Here is a 17,024-nt window from a genome sequence, read left to right on the forward strand (position 1 = left end):
CTGTGGATTAAAGAAAGAAGCATTGCTTTTCTTAAAGTGCACCTTTATAAATAGAAAGCGGATGCAGTAACAGCAGAGTTGAGATATTACTCTTTCTGAGAAGGGGAACTCAGAGGCTCCACGGCATCAGAATACAGAGATTAAGGCAGAAACGGGGTCAATGTGGTCAGAGCTCGTTTCTTTAACAGGACATACAGTAGTCCAGTGGTCATAGGCGCTGCTCCATTTCCATGATAAACATGTAGACATATTACCTCCTATGGACTTCCCAGGTGGTTCAGTGGTAGTGAATCTGCCTACCAGTGCAGGAGACACCAGAGGCTTGGGTTCAATCCCTGGGTTGGGAAGATCCCTTGGAGAAGCAAATGGCAACCCACTCCAGTATTCCTGTCTGGGAAATCCTATAGACAGAGAAGCCTGGCGGGCTACAGTCCTTGGGGTTGCAAGAGTCAGACAGGACTTAGAAACTAGACAACAACAAACTACTAAGGGTTACAGAAGAGAACTCATTGCCAGGTCACCTTTGTTCAGACACTTCAGTGTGTTCCCAGGCTCTGACGATGAGTGTCTTAAAATGACTATGAACTGAAAGAACTGTCTGGTAACCAACATGCAAATAAGCACCCCCAAAATTCTTCCCCTGGCAGAATTCAGTGTGGGTTGCCCGGAGTGCTTATTTGAATGTCAATTCCTGGGATCTTCCTGCTCACTTTATTTCACTTGCTGGCTGGGTTTTAGTTCAAGAGTGAATTGGAGAGCATTACCGTAGAATTGTTGTCTTCCTTTGGTAATTTGCTACCTTTGTTAATTCACCCCATTACCTTTTTACTCACTTGTAGGTTGTACTTCCTAATAAGCCCTACAGCCTTTCCAGAGTCTTGGGAAAACCATGGCTGTTTCCCAAAAACTGTTCTAGTGTTTTCCTCCCATTATTTTATGGCAACCCACTCCAGTATTCTTGCCTGGAAAATTCCATGCACTGAGGAGCCTGGTAGGCTACAGTCCTTGGGGTCACAAACAGTCAGATGTGACTGAGCGACTTCACTTTCACTTTCCCATTATTTTACTATTCATTATATTTCAAAAGTGCTCGCTGTGGGGAAGGGAAAATCTTTTCTCTATCCTTCTAGGTTATTTGGCTGGTCAGAATTAAGTGAGCATGAGAGAGATCAACAGGAGAAAATAAAATTTAATTATTTGTGTTTGAAGGCTCCATAAGAATATGAGTCTAAAGCAGGCCAGGCAACTGAAGCTTCTATGCCATCTGAGAGAAAGAGAAGCAGATAGGGGTTTGGGACTTCAAAGGGAAGGGAGACAATTTGTAGGAAGATGATGTCTATTAAAAAAACAAAACAAAACATGCACAATGTAAGAGTTGTGAGTAAAGTTTTATTCGGGGCAAGTTGAGGTAAAAAGCATGGGAGAAAGCCTGTCAAATAGCTCTGAGGAACTGCTCAGAGGAGATATTGGGGGAGGTCTCTATGGACATGATTTTAGTAAAGGATGTGTACATGTAGTTAAGCACACATTTAGGCAGAAGGTTGAGGCCAGTCACAAGAATGTTACTGCTAGTCATGAGGAACAGATATCTCCTTTCATGATTTTACTGCTTTTCTGGATATGAGAAGATTCAAGATATTGGGCTCATAAATCTGAAAATATCTACCTGAAGGCCTGTTCTGCCAGTTTCTCCCAGACTACAGAGTGCTTCATTCTGACCTCTTCCCTGAACACCTTTCAGAGTGTGTTGAAGGTCCCCAGCTGCAGTGCCTAAGCACTCTATTCTTGTAGAGCCTGATGACAAGTGATACTTCTTAGTTGGCAATGAAAAAAGCAAATGTTTGGCAAACAAATGATTTCCAGGCCACACAGAGACAATGGGCAGATACAACACTTTGAGCAAACAAAATGCTTAGTTTCTCCTACAGTGCCACATCTAGTTCATATTATGTTTCAGTACTTTATGGTGATAGTTCTTCCTGGAACAGGCCTTTTATATGAATTATTTCAGGCAGTTAATGGGAGGAGATGCTTTTGTTTCTTAAAAAAACCAGCCCCGAATAATCATCAAGTCAAAGAGAAATATTTAGTCATAGTAAGTTTTGTTAACCAAATAATACATAGCTCTGGGGTATCTCTTTCTTTGTTTTTTTTAAAAACTATTACCATTCCTTTTATTTATTTATTTAAAATATTTATCTATTTGGCTATGCCAGATCTTGTTTGCCCCACATGGGATTTTTAGTTGTGGCATGTGAACACTTAGTTACCGCATGTGGGATCTAGTTCCCAACTAGGGATCGAACCTGGGCTGCCAGCATTGGGAGCACAGAGTCAAGAGTCTTTGCCACTGAACCACCAGGGAAGTACCCTCTAGGATGTGGAGCATACTTATTGCCATATCTCCAATGATTGAATAATCCCCAGTCACATCACTAAAAATGATGGACTAATTGAAGATTGCTCCTGCTCCTAATACTATTTATTTATGCGTATTATTCTTCTAGAAAAGATTTGAAGAGTTGTGTCATTTATGTATGAGTAATTAAGTATATCAACTGTCCTTACTTGAAGTGGTCTCTGGCATATGTTTTCATTGTAACTTTTAGAACTGTTTCAGCTAAAGTTTTGTCTCACACCTTGTGAAACATATATTTGATCTTATCCCTGGTTCCTGGCACAAAACTTCCAAGCACTTGTAATTTCTTTAGAGATAAGGCTGAGAAGAGAATGTTCTGTTATTCACAATAAGCCCCTCTCAACCACATCTTAGTTTGTGCTAATAAAGTGACTCTTGGAGGATGGGACCTGGTTTCCAGAGAAACTAAACATGCAATTAGATGGTTGGATCTTTTAGCCCCACCTCCCAGCCTGCCAGAAGAAGAGGACTGGAAATTGTCTTCCTCTGTCTGAATTATTTCACTTAGCATAATATACTCTAATTAAGTCCATCCATGCTGTAGCAAATGACAAGATTTATTTTTCATGGCTGAATAATATTCCCCTGTGTGCTATGCTAAGTTGCTTCAGTCATGTCCAGTTCTTTGTGACTCTATGGACTGTAGCCTGCCAGGCTCCTCTGTCCATGGGATTCTCCAGGCAAGAATACTGGAGTGGGTTGCCATACCCTCCTCCAGGGTTTCTTCACTACCCAGGGATTGAATCTCTTACATTGCCTGCATTGGCAGGAGGGTTCTTTACCACCAATACCACCTGGGAAGACCCTATGTATATAAATGCAACCTAGTGACTATCCACAGTAAGTGGATAAAGAATCTTCTTTATCCACAATGAAATATATATATTAAGAAGATATATTTTAGGTTTCAATTTTGGGAAGGCAAAATATGAAAAGTTGTTAGGCGATTTGAATGCTTGGTTGAGCCAGAATGGGCTTCCCAGGTGGCTCAGACGGTAAAGAATCCACCTTCAATGTGGGAGATCCTGGTTCAATCCCTCATGCAGGAAGATCCCCTGGAGGAGGAAATGGGAACCCACTCCAGTATTCTTGCCAGGAGAATTCCATGGACAGAGGAGCCTGGTAGGCTACAGTCCATGGGGTCACAAAAAATTGGACACAACTAAGTGACTAAGTCACAAAAAGTTGGACACAACTAAGTGACACTTTCACTTTTTTTTGAGCCAGGATTATGGGATATTTGGCTATCTAAGATCATGGGATGCTTAAATACCAAAGTGACTATAAAATATTTTAAAAGTAAGTCTGGAAAGTAACTTGATTGGAAAGAACCTTAACTTTCTCCTAAATGAGAAATGTTTGTTTTCCTGAATAATCAAAGAAATAATAAACATAATCTGTGAAAATGAGTCTGTAATACAGAATTTTTTCCATCTAGACAGAAGATAAAAATAAACTTTCATGACTATTTATCAATACCTAGTCATAATCCAAGACAAATTTTTTCATTTTAACAGAAAACTAAATTCTGGTTTTACATTATTATAATATTTGATATAAAGCTCTTTTTGAAAATTTTATAAACAAAACTATCAAACTATAGCCACCTCTGACCAGGATGAATAAAATTCCCTTTTACTGAACCTCTGTAACTTCCTATTTCCTATATAGTCTTTATAGTACAGATTTTCAAAGTGGAAAAATATGAAAACATTCATAAAACACTCCAAATATAGATTCTCCATGCCATCAAAAAATAAGAGATAAAAAGCATATAAACTTATAGTTATACTTAGTAATTAATGCTTCAGTGAGTATTCCATCTTACTTGGAAATGATCTGGTATTTAATGAATATCCATTAATTTATTCAATTTAATATCAGTCCAAGATTTTAAATTATCTAAAAATCTTGGAAGCTATCATTTAGCTGACATATTATAAAATATAATTAATGTTGAAATAAAGTTATTAGAATAGTGATTTAATTTGATTAAACACATATTCACATTATTCAAAACCTTAAACAATTAGTAGAAATAATGCTCAGTTCAGTTCAGTTGCTCAGTCCTATCTGACTCTTTGCAAATTCAGCACGTCAGGCTTCCCTCTCCATCACCAACTCCCAGAGCCTACTCAAACTCATGTCATCACATCAGTGACATGTCATTGCATCATGTCATCGCATGTCATCCTCTGTCATCCCCTTCTCTTCCCACCTTCAATCTTTTCCAGCATCAGGGTCTTTTCAAATGAGTTGGTTCTTTGCATCAGGTGGCCAAAGTATTAGAGCTTCAGCTTCAGCATCAGTCCTTCCAATGAATATTCAGGACTGATTTCCTTTAGGATGGACAGGTTGGATCTCCTTGCAGTCCAAGGGACTCTAAAGAGTCTTCTCCAACACCACAATTCAAAAGCATCAATTCTTCGGCGCTCAGCTTTCTTCATAGTTCAACTCTCACATCCATACATGACTACTGGAAAAACCATAGCTTTGACTAGCTGGACCTTTGTTGGTAAAGTAATGTCTCTGCTTTTTAATATGCTGTCTAGGTTGGTCATAGCTTTTCTTCCAAGAAGCAAGCGTCTTTTAATTTCATCACTGAAGCCACCATCTGCAGTGATTTTGGAGCCCAAAAGAATAAAGTCTGTCACTGTTTCCATTGTTTCCCCATCTATTTGCCATGAAGTGATGGGACCAGATGCCATGATCTTAGTTTTCAGAATGTTGAGTTTTAGGCCAACTTTTTCACTCTCCTCTTTCACTTTTATCTAAAGGCTCTTTAGTTCCTCTTCGCTTTCTGCCATAAGGGTGGTGTCATCTGCATATCTGAGGCTATTGATATTTCCTCAGAAGTAATGCTAGCTTATTGAAGTAGTGCTAGCTTATTCCATAAGTAAGCCTGTATGAATGTAAGAAGAACATACCCAAGTAAAATAAAAATGTAATCTTATATGATTCTTAAATGATGATATCCCAGAAAAGATAAAACTGTTTTTACCAAAACAATATTAGTCTCATTTGCAAAAACTTATCCAAATTATGTGAACTTGAATTCTTAAATTACTTCAGTTAATTTCATTAAAAATATCTTTTTTAGCTCACTAAAATTATTAAAAGATAAGTTTCTTTCATTTCTCAGAATTTTATTAATATTCAATTTATATAAATACCATTTATCCCTATAAGTCAATTAAAATAGAGCTCCTTTAATTGGAGAGACTTTGTTATCTAATTTATGAATCTTACACACTCACTCAACACTTAAAGGTCGTTGTAAATTATAGACATATAAAGATTCAGAAAAGATATATAATATTTGTATAATATTTGAAAAAGAGCTTATTATAGCTTGAGTTTTAAAATTCCAGCTATGGGTCAAACATACATATAGAAATACAAAACTCACAAGTTCAGATATTCACTTCCCATTGGGCATGACATTCTCAAATGATTTGAGCTCAAAAGAGGAAAATAGACAAACAAATGTCTTGAACACATCTCTTCTTACAATTCAGATCAAGAAAGTGAATCCCTTGAACTTATAGAAGCAATGGAGCTAAGAATTGTTTTATACTTTGAAAAGGTTATGTAAAAAATGCTGATTATGTGACACAGACTCTCTGTGGCCCACAAAATCGGAAATATTTACTATCCGGCCTTTAACAGAAAATGCTTCCCTACCCCTGAGACTCAGTCAGAGGCCTCCAAATGGTTGCAGAAGCATTTGGACTCTTGTCTTATGAAGGCACAAGAAGCCTATTCAGTTTTTGAATTTCTAAAACAACCTCTGAAGCCTACATCAGAACAGTAGTTTCTAAAATTAAGGTTTTTCCTTCTCAAGAACTTAGCTGGTTTGAGAGTGAAAAATAAATGCTTCTTGAAAATCAAGAGAGATGTTGGTACCATAACAATTTCTTAGAACAGGGATAAAGACTCATTTTGCTATGGCCCAGGGAAATCAAAAGAATGTTGGGTTGTGCCTGAGTAGGAGGTGTGTCCTGCCTTTAGAGGAGGTCAGTGAGCCTAGAAGGAGGAGAACCTGGTGACCTCTGCTCTCAGGAAGATGGACCAGTGCCTGCAATCTGCCTACATTTGAGATGACAACTTCACAGTATCTGAGCTGAGGCATATGGTGAGCTGATCCTCACTTGGGTGTGAGGGTCTCCTTCCACAGATGTCTATAATTGCCTGTGGATAACTCAGCAGAAGATACACCCCAAGATTTAGTGGTTGTCATTGCTTAATCACTGCCATGACTGACTCTTTGTGACTCCATGCTCTGTCCATTGGATTGAGTGGGTTGCCATTTCCTTCTCCAGAGGTTCTTTCTGGCCCATGAATCAAGCGCAAGTCTTCTGCATTGGCAGGTGGATTCTTTACCACTGAGCCACCTGGGAAGCCTAACACTTTTTGGAGCCCCATTCAAATTGCCTATGTGCATACCCCCACTTTTTAATGGCCCAAAACACAGAGGTTAGAAATGGGGGTAAGAAAACTGGCTTTAATCCCAGAAAGATGATGACAGTGCAGAGGACAAAATGCATGTGTATATTTGGGTAGGTCTGCACAACAATAAAACCTAATCCCATTATATCTCTGGTAAAAGGAGGATAATAACCTCATACAGTTGTTTCAGAGATTAAATGAAATAATAAGTGTAAAACTCTTAGCATGCAGCCTGGCACATGATCAGTGCTCAGTAAATGACAGTTAGTAGTATCATCTAAAATGACTTTCTAAATTAAATTAGGGCTGTAGAAAGCCTGGGAAATGGCACTTTACATACACAGAGAAGCCTTCATTGAGTTGCATTCAACTCAGTCTCACAGTCAACATATAATATGTGCAAGGCACTAAGATGTGTGGAGGAGACAATGGTCATAGACACAGTCCCTGTGCTGGACAGGGGCTTCCCAGGTAGCCTGGTGGTAAAGAATCTACCTGCCATTGCAAGAGACCTAGGAGACGTGGGTTCTATCTCTGGGTTGGGAAGATCACCTGGAGGAGGAAATGCCAACCCATTCTACATACTTGTGTGAAAAGTCTCATGTACAGGAAACTGGCGGACTTCCATGGGGTTGCAAAAGAGTCAGACATGATAGTGGCTCAGCATGCACCACCACTGTACTGAATGGAGTAGGGTCAAAATATGTTTTAAAACAGTTTAAATAAGACAGTATGAAAAAACTGCCATGAAAGCTATATAATTATTTCAACAAATTAAGAACTCTTTAATCTCTCTAGCACTTTCTTTTCTATCTAGCTAGTTTCTATTTTCCTTCTAATGTATTTTTCTTAAAATTCAAAAGATGTATTTACTAATGGGAATATTAATCTATCTTACACATTTATTGGCCATACTGAGTGATTATTTATGGGCTTTTAAATAAGGATTATCAATAGACTGGATTCTTCTCAAAAGTGTATAGATTGCACTTTATAGATGACCTGTAAGAGTTAAATATCTACTTTTTTCTTACTTTGTCACAGTTAATAGTTTTTCAGCTCAAATTGTGAGAAGGGTTCTAGAAGAGTATGATTACAAAACTGATGAAAGAAAGAAATTTACAGTGTGACTTGTGCTGTCTATGGTCACCACACAATGCCAGAAATAAAAATTATACTTTGGTGGAAAATTAAGTACTGTCAGTCTTCCTGGCTGTCTTCCTGTCGCTCTACAACATATTCTAGAATGTTGTCTTTGAACTATTTTTCAGGGTTTGTAAACTGTAGGTAATTGACAGATATGTAAACTCTGTCTTGTCCAGCAGACTTCCTTGCTCCTTGAGAAAAACCAGTTTTGTCCCCATTTACAATTTGATTCCTTTATTCCCTTAAGTTTGTGCTTTTTATTTTTCCTTTGAACTGGTTATAACATGTCTGAGTTAAAGAAAAAAAAATATGCTTATGCTTGTTCAAATGGTAAGGAAGACTTTTTTCAGGACTGTTGTGATAAATGTCAAGACTATTGAGATACTGGGCTCAACTCCAAATACAGCAAGTGAGTGAAAGTTGCTCAGTCATGTCTGACTCTTTGTGACCCCATGGCACCCCACTCCAGTACTCTTGCCTGGAAAATCCCATGGACGGAGGAGCCTGGTAGGCTGCAGTCCATGGGGTCGCTAAGAGTCAGACACGACTGAGCAACTTCACTTTCACTTTTCACTTTCATGGATTGGAGAAGGAAATGGCCACCCACTCCAGTATTCTTGCCTGGAGAATCCCAGGGATGGGGGAGCCTGGTGGGCTGCCGTCTATGGGGTCGCACAGAGTCGGACATGACTGAAGCGACTTAGCAGCAGTAGCAGCAGCAGGACTGTACAGAATACTGAAGTGGGTAGCCTTGCCCTTCTCCAGGGGATCTTCCCAACCTAGGGATCGAACCCAGGTCTCCCACATTGCAGGTGGATTCTTTATCAGCTGAGCCACCAGGGAAGCTCAAGAATACTAGAGTGGGTAGCCTATCCCTTCTCCAGTGGATCTTCCTGATCCAGGAATCCAACCGGGGTCTCCTGCATTGCAGGCAGATTCTTTACCATCTGAGCTCCCAGGGAAGTCCAAATACAGCAAAAACAGCTGGGAATTTATAGCCAAACAGCTGAGTGAGCAGATGAACAATGAAAATTTACTAAGAGTGGATTTCAAGGGTAGAGGGATTCTTTCTAAACCAACTTAACAGGATTATTCTTGAAGGCAGGCCAGGGTTATCAGATATCAAGGATGGAGATTCTAAATGGATTCTTGGTAAAACTGGGCTATGCAGGTTCATCAGGGACTAAAGGTTGAGACTTAGTTGAAAATAAGACTCAGATGTCATGGAGAGAGATTCACATAATGAGTAAAATAAACATTTTAAACACATATTCATGTTCATATGTTTATAAGAAACATGATTCTGCGTTTTCTGAAAATAATCTTTTAACACAGACAAAACATTTCTTGTGGTGTTTAAACACCACATCCAGGACATATATTGATGGAATTTATTTTTAAAGAAGCTCTGAATTCTCAACATTATGGAAAAAAGAAATATGTCAGTTTTTATTAGAAAACACTAAAATATTAAAGGAATCTCTTATAAACAATAGAGCAACAAATACACCACATTATTTTTCTTCTAGAGAGCCACCACATTTAACAAAATTAGGTTTAATTAAAAGAAGAAAATAAAACGGGAAGCTACTGCATGTAACTTGAATATAAAGACATTCATATAAGATGAACATTTCAGGAAATAGAAGGTCTTAAATGCTGATTATGCCAGTTCCATTTAGTAAGAAAATAGTTACCATGGAAATGGTGAGTGTATATGGTATTTCACTTCCACATTAAGACAGCTTCTAAAAGGAATGCATTTAGTGAACACTTGTTCTTAACACTGTTTGAAAGTAGCAGTGGCTCATAAAGAATGTGACATTTCAATTTAGATTCATTATATTAGTAAGTCTGCTTGTTTTTTTCATTTCACGATAAAATAATTTGAATAAACCTGACCTGTTTTAGGGGTTTTTGTAACCTATATACATTATGTATTTTTACTTCCAGTCTAGGGCCAGAGCGCCATTTTGGTCATAGGTTTTCTTTAGAATATCACATTTTGGGGCGCAATTCTACTTCTAGCCTGCAACATTCGCATATGGCTAATCAATTTTACAGTGTAAAGTAAATCAGAAAGAGCAAAACAAATATCATATATTAAAGCATATATGTGGAATCTGAAAAAATTGGTATAGACAATCTTTTTTATGGAACTAGAGACACAGATATAGAGCACGAATGTATGGATACCAAGGGGGAAGTGGGGGTGGGATGAATTTGGAGATTGGCATTGACATATATACACTACTACTATGTTTAAAACATAACTAATGAGAACCTACTCTATAGCACAGGGAACTCTACTCAATGCTCTGCAGTAACCTAAATGGGAAGGAAACCCAAAAAAGAGGGAATATATGTACACGTATTGCTGATTCACTTTGCTGTACAGTAGAAAGTAACAGAATATTGTAAAGCAACTACACTCCAACAATTTTGAAAAAATTTAAAAAATTATGTTTGTCCAAAGTCACAGAACACTTAGAATATGGGGACCTGGATTAGGAACCTGGATGTCCTGAAGGTTTCCAAATTTTAGGTTCTTAAATTCATGGACTCAGTTACTAATTTCATATCTCCACCCTTGCCCAGGGCTGGTCATGACACCAGTCTTAAGCTCTGGCCTGGCTGAAGCTGGCCCCAGCCCCCGTGTCCAGCTGCAGGCTCCCCCGCCTTCCCAGCATGCTGCTTCCATCTGTCAGCAGCACTCAGGTTCACCGGGCTTTTCCCGATCTCTTTATGTTACACCCAAAAACAACCACTCATCTTAACCAAGAAATGTATTGATTCTGGGTAAGTAAGTATCAATAGCTATTAATTTCATGATTCTAGTTCTAATGTACCTTTGGGCATAAGGATGGATTGTTTAAAGTGTAGCTTCTCTGACATTCTGTGTATCTTTAGAAGGCTGTTTTAAATATTTATAAGTACACACCAAGTTGAGAGATCAGTACCGTATTAGAAACCAGAAGGATTTTAATTCTAGCTCTGCCACCAATTAGCTAAGTGACTTGGGTAAATCACCTCCATTACTCCCAGAAAATAAGAGGACTGGAATACTCCTTTTGCGTATTTCTAGCATGAACATTAAGAAGGCTCTAGACACCAGAGTAGAAAAAAAGACGCTAAAAATACAAGCCAAAGTCTTCAGCATCCAGATTTTTCTAGCTTGTGATTTCTATTACTCATTCCATAAAAGCAATTAACATAGTCTTGGGCTCATGAATAATGTTTGAATGGTTGAAGAATGAAGGGGACAAAATCAATTTACTTCCTAAATATATCTTGAATCTGTCACTTCTAAATCCGTGTTGTCACTGTCCTACTTCAGCCATCATTTTTTTTTCCCCCCACCCAGCTGCCAGCTAGCCTCTTATGGGGTCTTTTTGCCCCTATTGCCATATCCCCTTACACTCATACTCCATGTGACCATCCACGTGCCAGAACCTATCTGCCTCCTGCTCATCAAGCATTTTTTTCCTCAGTACATTTAATATGCTACTCAGCATCTCTCCAACCCCAAATGCTATTCCCATGCTCCGTTTCATTGTGGATACCAGTACCTACAGAGTCGCCAAGCATGAAAATTCTGTTAGCAGTTCTTAAGTCAGGCCTTGCACGAGTCAGCCTGTCTGGTGTCACTCGAGCCCACCCACAGAATAAGACTCAGTTCAGTTCAGAAGCAAAGTCTTTATCAGAGAATGGAGACATGTGAGCGTAAACGCTCTCTTGCGGTGGCATCAGGTGGTGGGCAGGGTGGCTTTTCGGGGATCTAGTCAGCGAGGAGGAGCGGGATTCGGGCCTGGCCCCGCTGTGCAGTTCCCGCCTCCCTTCCAGGATCGCGCAGCCTCTCTGCACCTGGCCTGCCGCCATCTTGCCTGAGAGCTGTTTTAGGCGCTTGTACACGCCCTGAGGAGAAGGCAATGACACCCCACTCCAGTGTTCTTCCCTGGAAAATCCTATGGACGGAGGACCCTGGTAGGCAGCAGTCCATGGGGTCGCTAAGAGTCGGACACGACTGAGCGACTTCACTTTCACTTTTCACTTTCATGCATTGGAGAAGGAAATGGCAACCCACTCCAGTGTTCTTGCCTGGAGAATCCCAGGGACGGGGGGGTGAGGGGGGGGGCCTGGTGGGCTGCCTGCCGCCTATGGGGTCGCACAGAATCAGACACGACTGAAGCGACTTAGCAGCAGCAGCAGCAGCACACGCCCTGAGGTGATGTGCAGCCCAGCCGGTTCATACCAGGAACTTTGGTTTGAAGCTCCAGGTATTCGGCCTCTGCTCGCCCCACCTTATAAGCCAGTGGAACTAAGCACAAAGGAAAAGGGGCGGCGGTGGAGTGGGGGTGGGGGGACGGTTAGACTTTATCTTATTACCCGGAACCTATTTTTATTATGTGGGATTCGTTAAAGGGCTTTGCCATTGACAACTGGGAAGTGACATTGACTGTTTTCTCACCCCAGCTCTTTATCTATGATCAATTCAGTTAATTCTGTCCATCCTTAATATCTTTAAAATGTTCCCCCCTCTCTTGTCCACTGATGCTGATTTCACTAAAGCCACCTGGGTTTTACAGTAGCAGCCTCTGAACTAGAGACTGGCTTCTTTAGTCTTGGCCCCTCTTTCCTTCTGTGAAGGTGCACACAGGTGGTCTCCACTCTAGATGGATCGTTACTCCCATAAGCTGTAGAGAGTCAATAATTTTCTTACTCTGCCTTTTCTCTATAAAAGTCTCTGCCCAGTCCCAGTTGGTAGAACATTCCTAACCACTTCTGGTTTGGTGCTGCTGGGTTGAAATTTATTGTTGCTCAAATAAACTTTTTCAAAAAATAATTTTTTGGCTGCTCCGAATCTTAGTTATGGCACGCTGAATCTTAGGTTTTCCTCATTACGTGCAGGATCTTTTAGTCCTTGGCACATGGATCTAGTTCCCTGTTGTTGTTGTTGTTCAGTTGCTTAGTCGTGTCTGACTCTTTGTGACCCCATGGATTGCAGCATGCCAGGTTTCCCAGTCCTTCACCAGGGACCAAACCTAGGCTCCATGAATTTGAAGCGGGCAGTCTTAGCTGCTGGACCACCAGGGAAGTCCCTGCTTAAATAAGCTTTGAACTTTGAACATTCCAGAGTTCATCTTTTAATAGTGGCAAACCGAGGCCCAGACTCTGGCCACTCTGCCTCTGGAGCCTCATTCTCCTGTGCCTCCTAGCCTTAGACTTGATGTTTCACCCCCGTAACTCTGAGTAGTTGTTCCAAATACAGATTGTTAGATCCTGTCTTCTAGGTCTCTGCTCTATTAGGACTTGCTTCCTATACCTCCTTTAGTCCTCAGCTCAAGTGTAGCATCTTTCAGGCTCTTCTCTGACCCGTCCTTCCTCCTCTTTTAGGTGCTCCAGTTCACACTTCCACCATGCTCTGTTTGCATCTCCAGCATTGCATTCAGCATCCTGGATGATATAATTGCCTGCTTTTTTAATATCTTTCCCTGACTGGGTTGTGTGCATCTGAAGGCAGGGACTGTGTTCTGTCTTCTGATGGAGGAATAACCTTTGGTTGGGGACTGATTGCATGTGGGATGGTGGAATTGCCAGGATTTCCATGTAGAAGGAGCTGAGTTGAGAGAGGGGGTTGGGGAATAAGATGAGGCTAAAATGTGAACAGTGGCCAGACTCTGAAAACTTTCCAAGCCGTTGTCCATTTCTGAGTTATTTTTCCTCTTATTAATAGGCATTGTTTGGCTATGCTTTTCCAGACAAAAATGAAGCAGAATATAAATGCAATGTTTTTTGTTTTTCTTTCACAGAAGCAAAGAAAGTGATTTATCTCTTCATTTGGGGGGGAAAAAAAAAAGATCAGCTAACAAAGGGAGTGGTTGTAAACAATAGAATTAATTGTCTCTCCTAGGACTATTATTTGGTATCTATTTAAGGCTACTAGATTTTATTTTAATTACTCTGTTGTATACTCTATTTGCATATATTTGCATACCTCTCAGTGATGCCTTTAAGGAATCTAAGATGACTTCAGCTGTCTACAAGCCTTGCCTTCAGAGCTTAAAAAAAATAGAATAGCTCACAGAGAACAAAAGAAAGTGTCTCAGGGCAGAGATATGTCAGAACATCAAGGGTTCTCCTCTCAGTATTGTGAACCCAAGATCACATGCCCAATACACAGCAAGGCCAAGCAAATGAAAAAGTCAGAGTTCAGAGTGCAGAAAGGTTTTTTTGCAAGGGCCACACAAGAAGAGCAGGGAAGCTGATGCCCAAATCAACTGAACTCCCCAAAGAGTTTCAGAGAAGCATTTTAAAAGACAAGGTGAGGGAGAAGAGTCTTAAGGTGTGTGATCAGTTCTTTAACAATTCTCCGATTGGTTGATGGTGAGGTAACAGAGCATTGCCAGAAGGGTTAACATTATCAATCCTCAGGCTCCACTACGTCTGGGGACTACAGGCTCATGGTCTTCAAGTAGATTACCTAATTATTTCTGGTACTCTTTTCACAAGGTATGCTAGACTGAATAATGGGTTCCCAGAGACTTTATATCTAATCCCCAGGATGTAAAATATGTTACCATAAAAGACAAACTGGTATTTGCAGACATAATTAAATTAAGGTTTTTGAAATGGAAGATTGTTTTGCATTATCTGATTGAGACCAGTATTATCATAAGGATTATATAAAAGAGAAGGGTATGTGGTGTGATAATGGAGGCAGAGATTGGAGTGATATGCTTTGGATATGGAGGAAGGGACCATAAGCCAAGGAATGTGGGTGGGCACTAGAAGCTGAAAAAAAGAAGGGAATTGTAGTCTCCCCTCAGAACCTCTAGAAGGAACCGTCCCTGCCAACGTCTTGATTTTAGCTGATTGAACCTTGCTTTGTATTTCTGATCTCCCAGAAATGTAAGGGGGGTTGTATTTGTGTTGTTTTAAGACAAGTGGTGGTGACTTGTTACAGTGACAATAGCAAATACATAAATTAAAGCAAAACAAATCTTTGTGATTTTCCAAGTGTGCGAGCGTGCTCAGTTGGGTCCAACTCTTTGCAACCCCGTGGACTGTAGCCTGTCAGGCTCCTCTGTCCATGGGATTTCTCAGGCAAGAATACTGGAGTGGGTTGCCATTTCCTTCTCCAGGGGGAACTTCCTGACCCAGGGATTGAACCCCATGGCTCAAAGGCAGATTCTTCACCACTGCACCACCTGGGAAACCCCAGGACCCTCTGGAAAATACCAAAGTCAGTTTAGGTGTAAAAAACACTTTGAATTTTCTCCCCGTTTTAAAATCTGATACTGAAAGGAAAAAGTCAGAAGTTTGGGGAAATTTGGTCCCTTATTAACAGAGTAACTTCCGAAGTGTCTCAGTGGTAAAGAATTCTGCTGCCAATGCAGCAGATGCAGGAGACTGGGTTTAATTTCTGGGTCAGGAAGGTCCTTGGAGGAGGAAATGTCAGCCCACTCCGGTATTCTTGCCTGGGAAATCTCATGGACAGAGGAGCCTGGCAGGCTACAGTCTATGGGGTTGCAAAGAGTTGGATAGGACTAAGCATGTATGCACACAGACATATGTATGAATACATATATGTGTCAAACTTGAGTTGTATATATACACACACACATATATGTAATCTTTGCTTCTGCTTATACTTCAATGGGCTTTTCCTTGAAGTTGTATTATTCAGGGTTTCTCATATAATATATATACATTTATACATATAAAACTATGCTTTCTGACAAATGTTATATTTTATCTTATTAGAAATTACCCCCAGAAAAGAATTATCCACATGTAACTAAATCATTTTGCTGTAGAGCAGAAATTAGCACATTTTAAATTAGTTGGACTTAAACAAAATTTGGCTTCCCTAGTAGCTCAGATGGTAAAGCATCTGCCTGCAATGCAGGAGACCCAGGTTCGATCCCTGGGTTGTGAAGATCCCTTGAAGAAGGAAATGGCAATCCACTCCAGTATTCTTGCCTGGAAAATCCCATGGATGGAGGAGCCTGGTAGGCTACAGTCCATGTGATCGCAAAGAGTCAGAAACAACTGAGTGACTTCACGTTCACTTTCCACAAAATTTAAAAAATTATCCAGATACCCAAAGATTATTTATTAATTAACCCAATTTAATATTATCTTAAGTTCTTAATGTTAACTAAAGATCTTGAATATTATGTGTAAATTGGTATATTATAGAACACAGTCACTGATGACATTAAACAGATTTAATTATCAGAATTGTAATTTAATTTGTTTAATTTGTTACCAGAATTTGTTTAAATTAAATAATTTTATGTTTTTTATAACCCCAAATTTTATATGAAATATGTTGTCTTGTCCGAACAGTAAACACATAGGAGTTTTGAGGACTTCAGATGAAATTGTTTATTCATGAGAAAAAAAAATAGAAATCTATTGTTAAATGTTTTCTTGTATTATAGTCTACATAGATAAAGTCAGGGAGAAGATATATAGCTGCTTTTAAACTGAAGTGGTCAAACAAGTCTAATATGTCCAAGGATTCACTTTGGTTACATAAACTTGGGTTTTTACATAAAAATGCTTCTCAGCAAGCAGTTTTCCTGTTAGCTATTTGTTGGTTTGTGGATTTGGGAAATGAATGATAACATATTTAAAGTATTAGAAGTTTAGTTTACTTTCTGGGAATTCTGGTAATATTAGATTTTTGTACAGGCTTATTATTATTTATAACACAATCAGAACAGAGCTCCTTTGTGAGGTTTTATAATCTATTTTGTTAATACTTGCCCAGTGTAGTTACGTATTTGAGACTTAGGCAACAAGAGGGAAGTGAAAGTGAAGTTGCTCAGTCGTGTCCGACTCTTTGCAGCCCCATGGACTGTAGCCTACCAGGCTCCTCCGTCCATGGGATTTTCCAAGCAAGAATACTGGAGTGGGTTGCCATTACCTTCTCCGAACAAGAGGGAAAGAAAAGTGAAGTCTCTCAGTCATGTCTGACTCTTTGTGACCACATGAACTTCAG

The 17,024-nt window shown here is 39.7% G+C and overlaps 1 long non-coding RNA gene across 18 annotated transcripts in view; it reads left to right on the forward strand.

The window, feature by feature from the left end:
- The window catches only part of LOC133258319 (uncharacterized), a 594,951-nt gene that overhangs the window by 21,472 nt on the left and 556,455 nt on the right, over positions 1-17,024 (forward strand). The window lies entirely within an intron of this gene.

Source organism: Bos javanicus, chromosome 12 (assembly GCF_032452875.1).
Source record: "Bos javanicus breed banteng chromosome 12, ARS-OSU_banteng_1.0, whole genome shotgun sequence".
Taxonomy (NCBI): domain Eukaryota; kingdom Metazoa; phylum Chordata; class Mammalia; order Artiodactyla; family Bovidae; genus Bos; species Bos javanicus.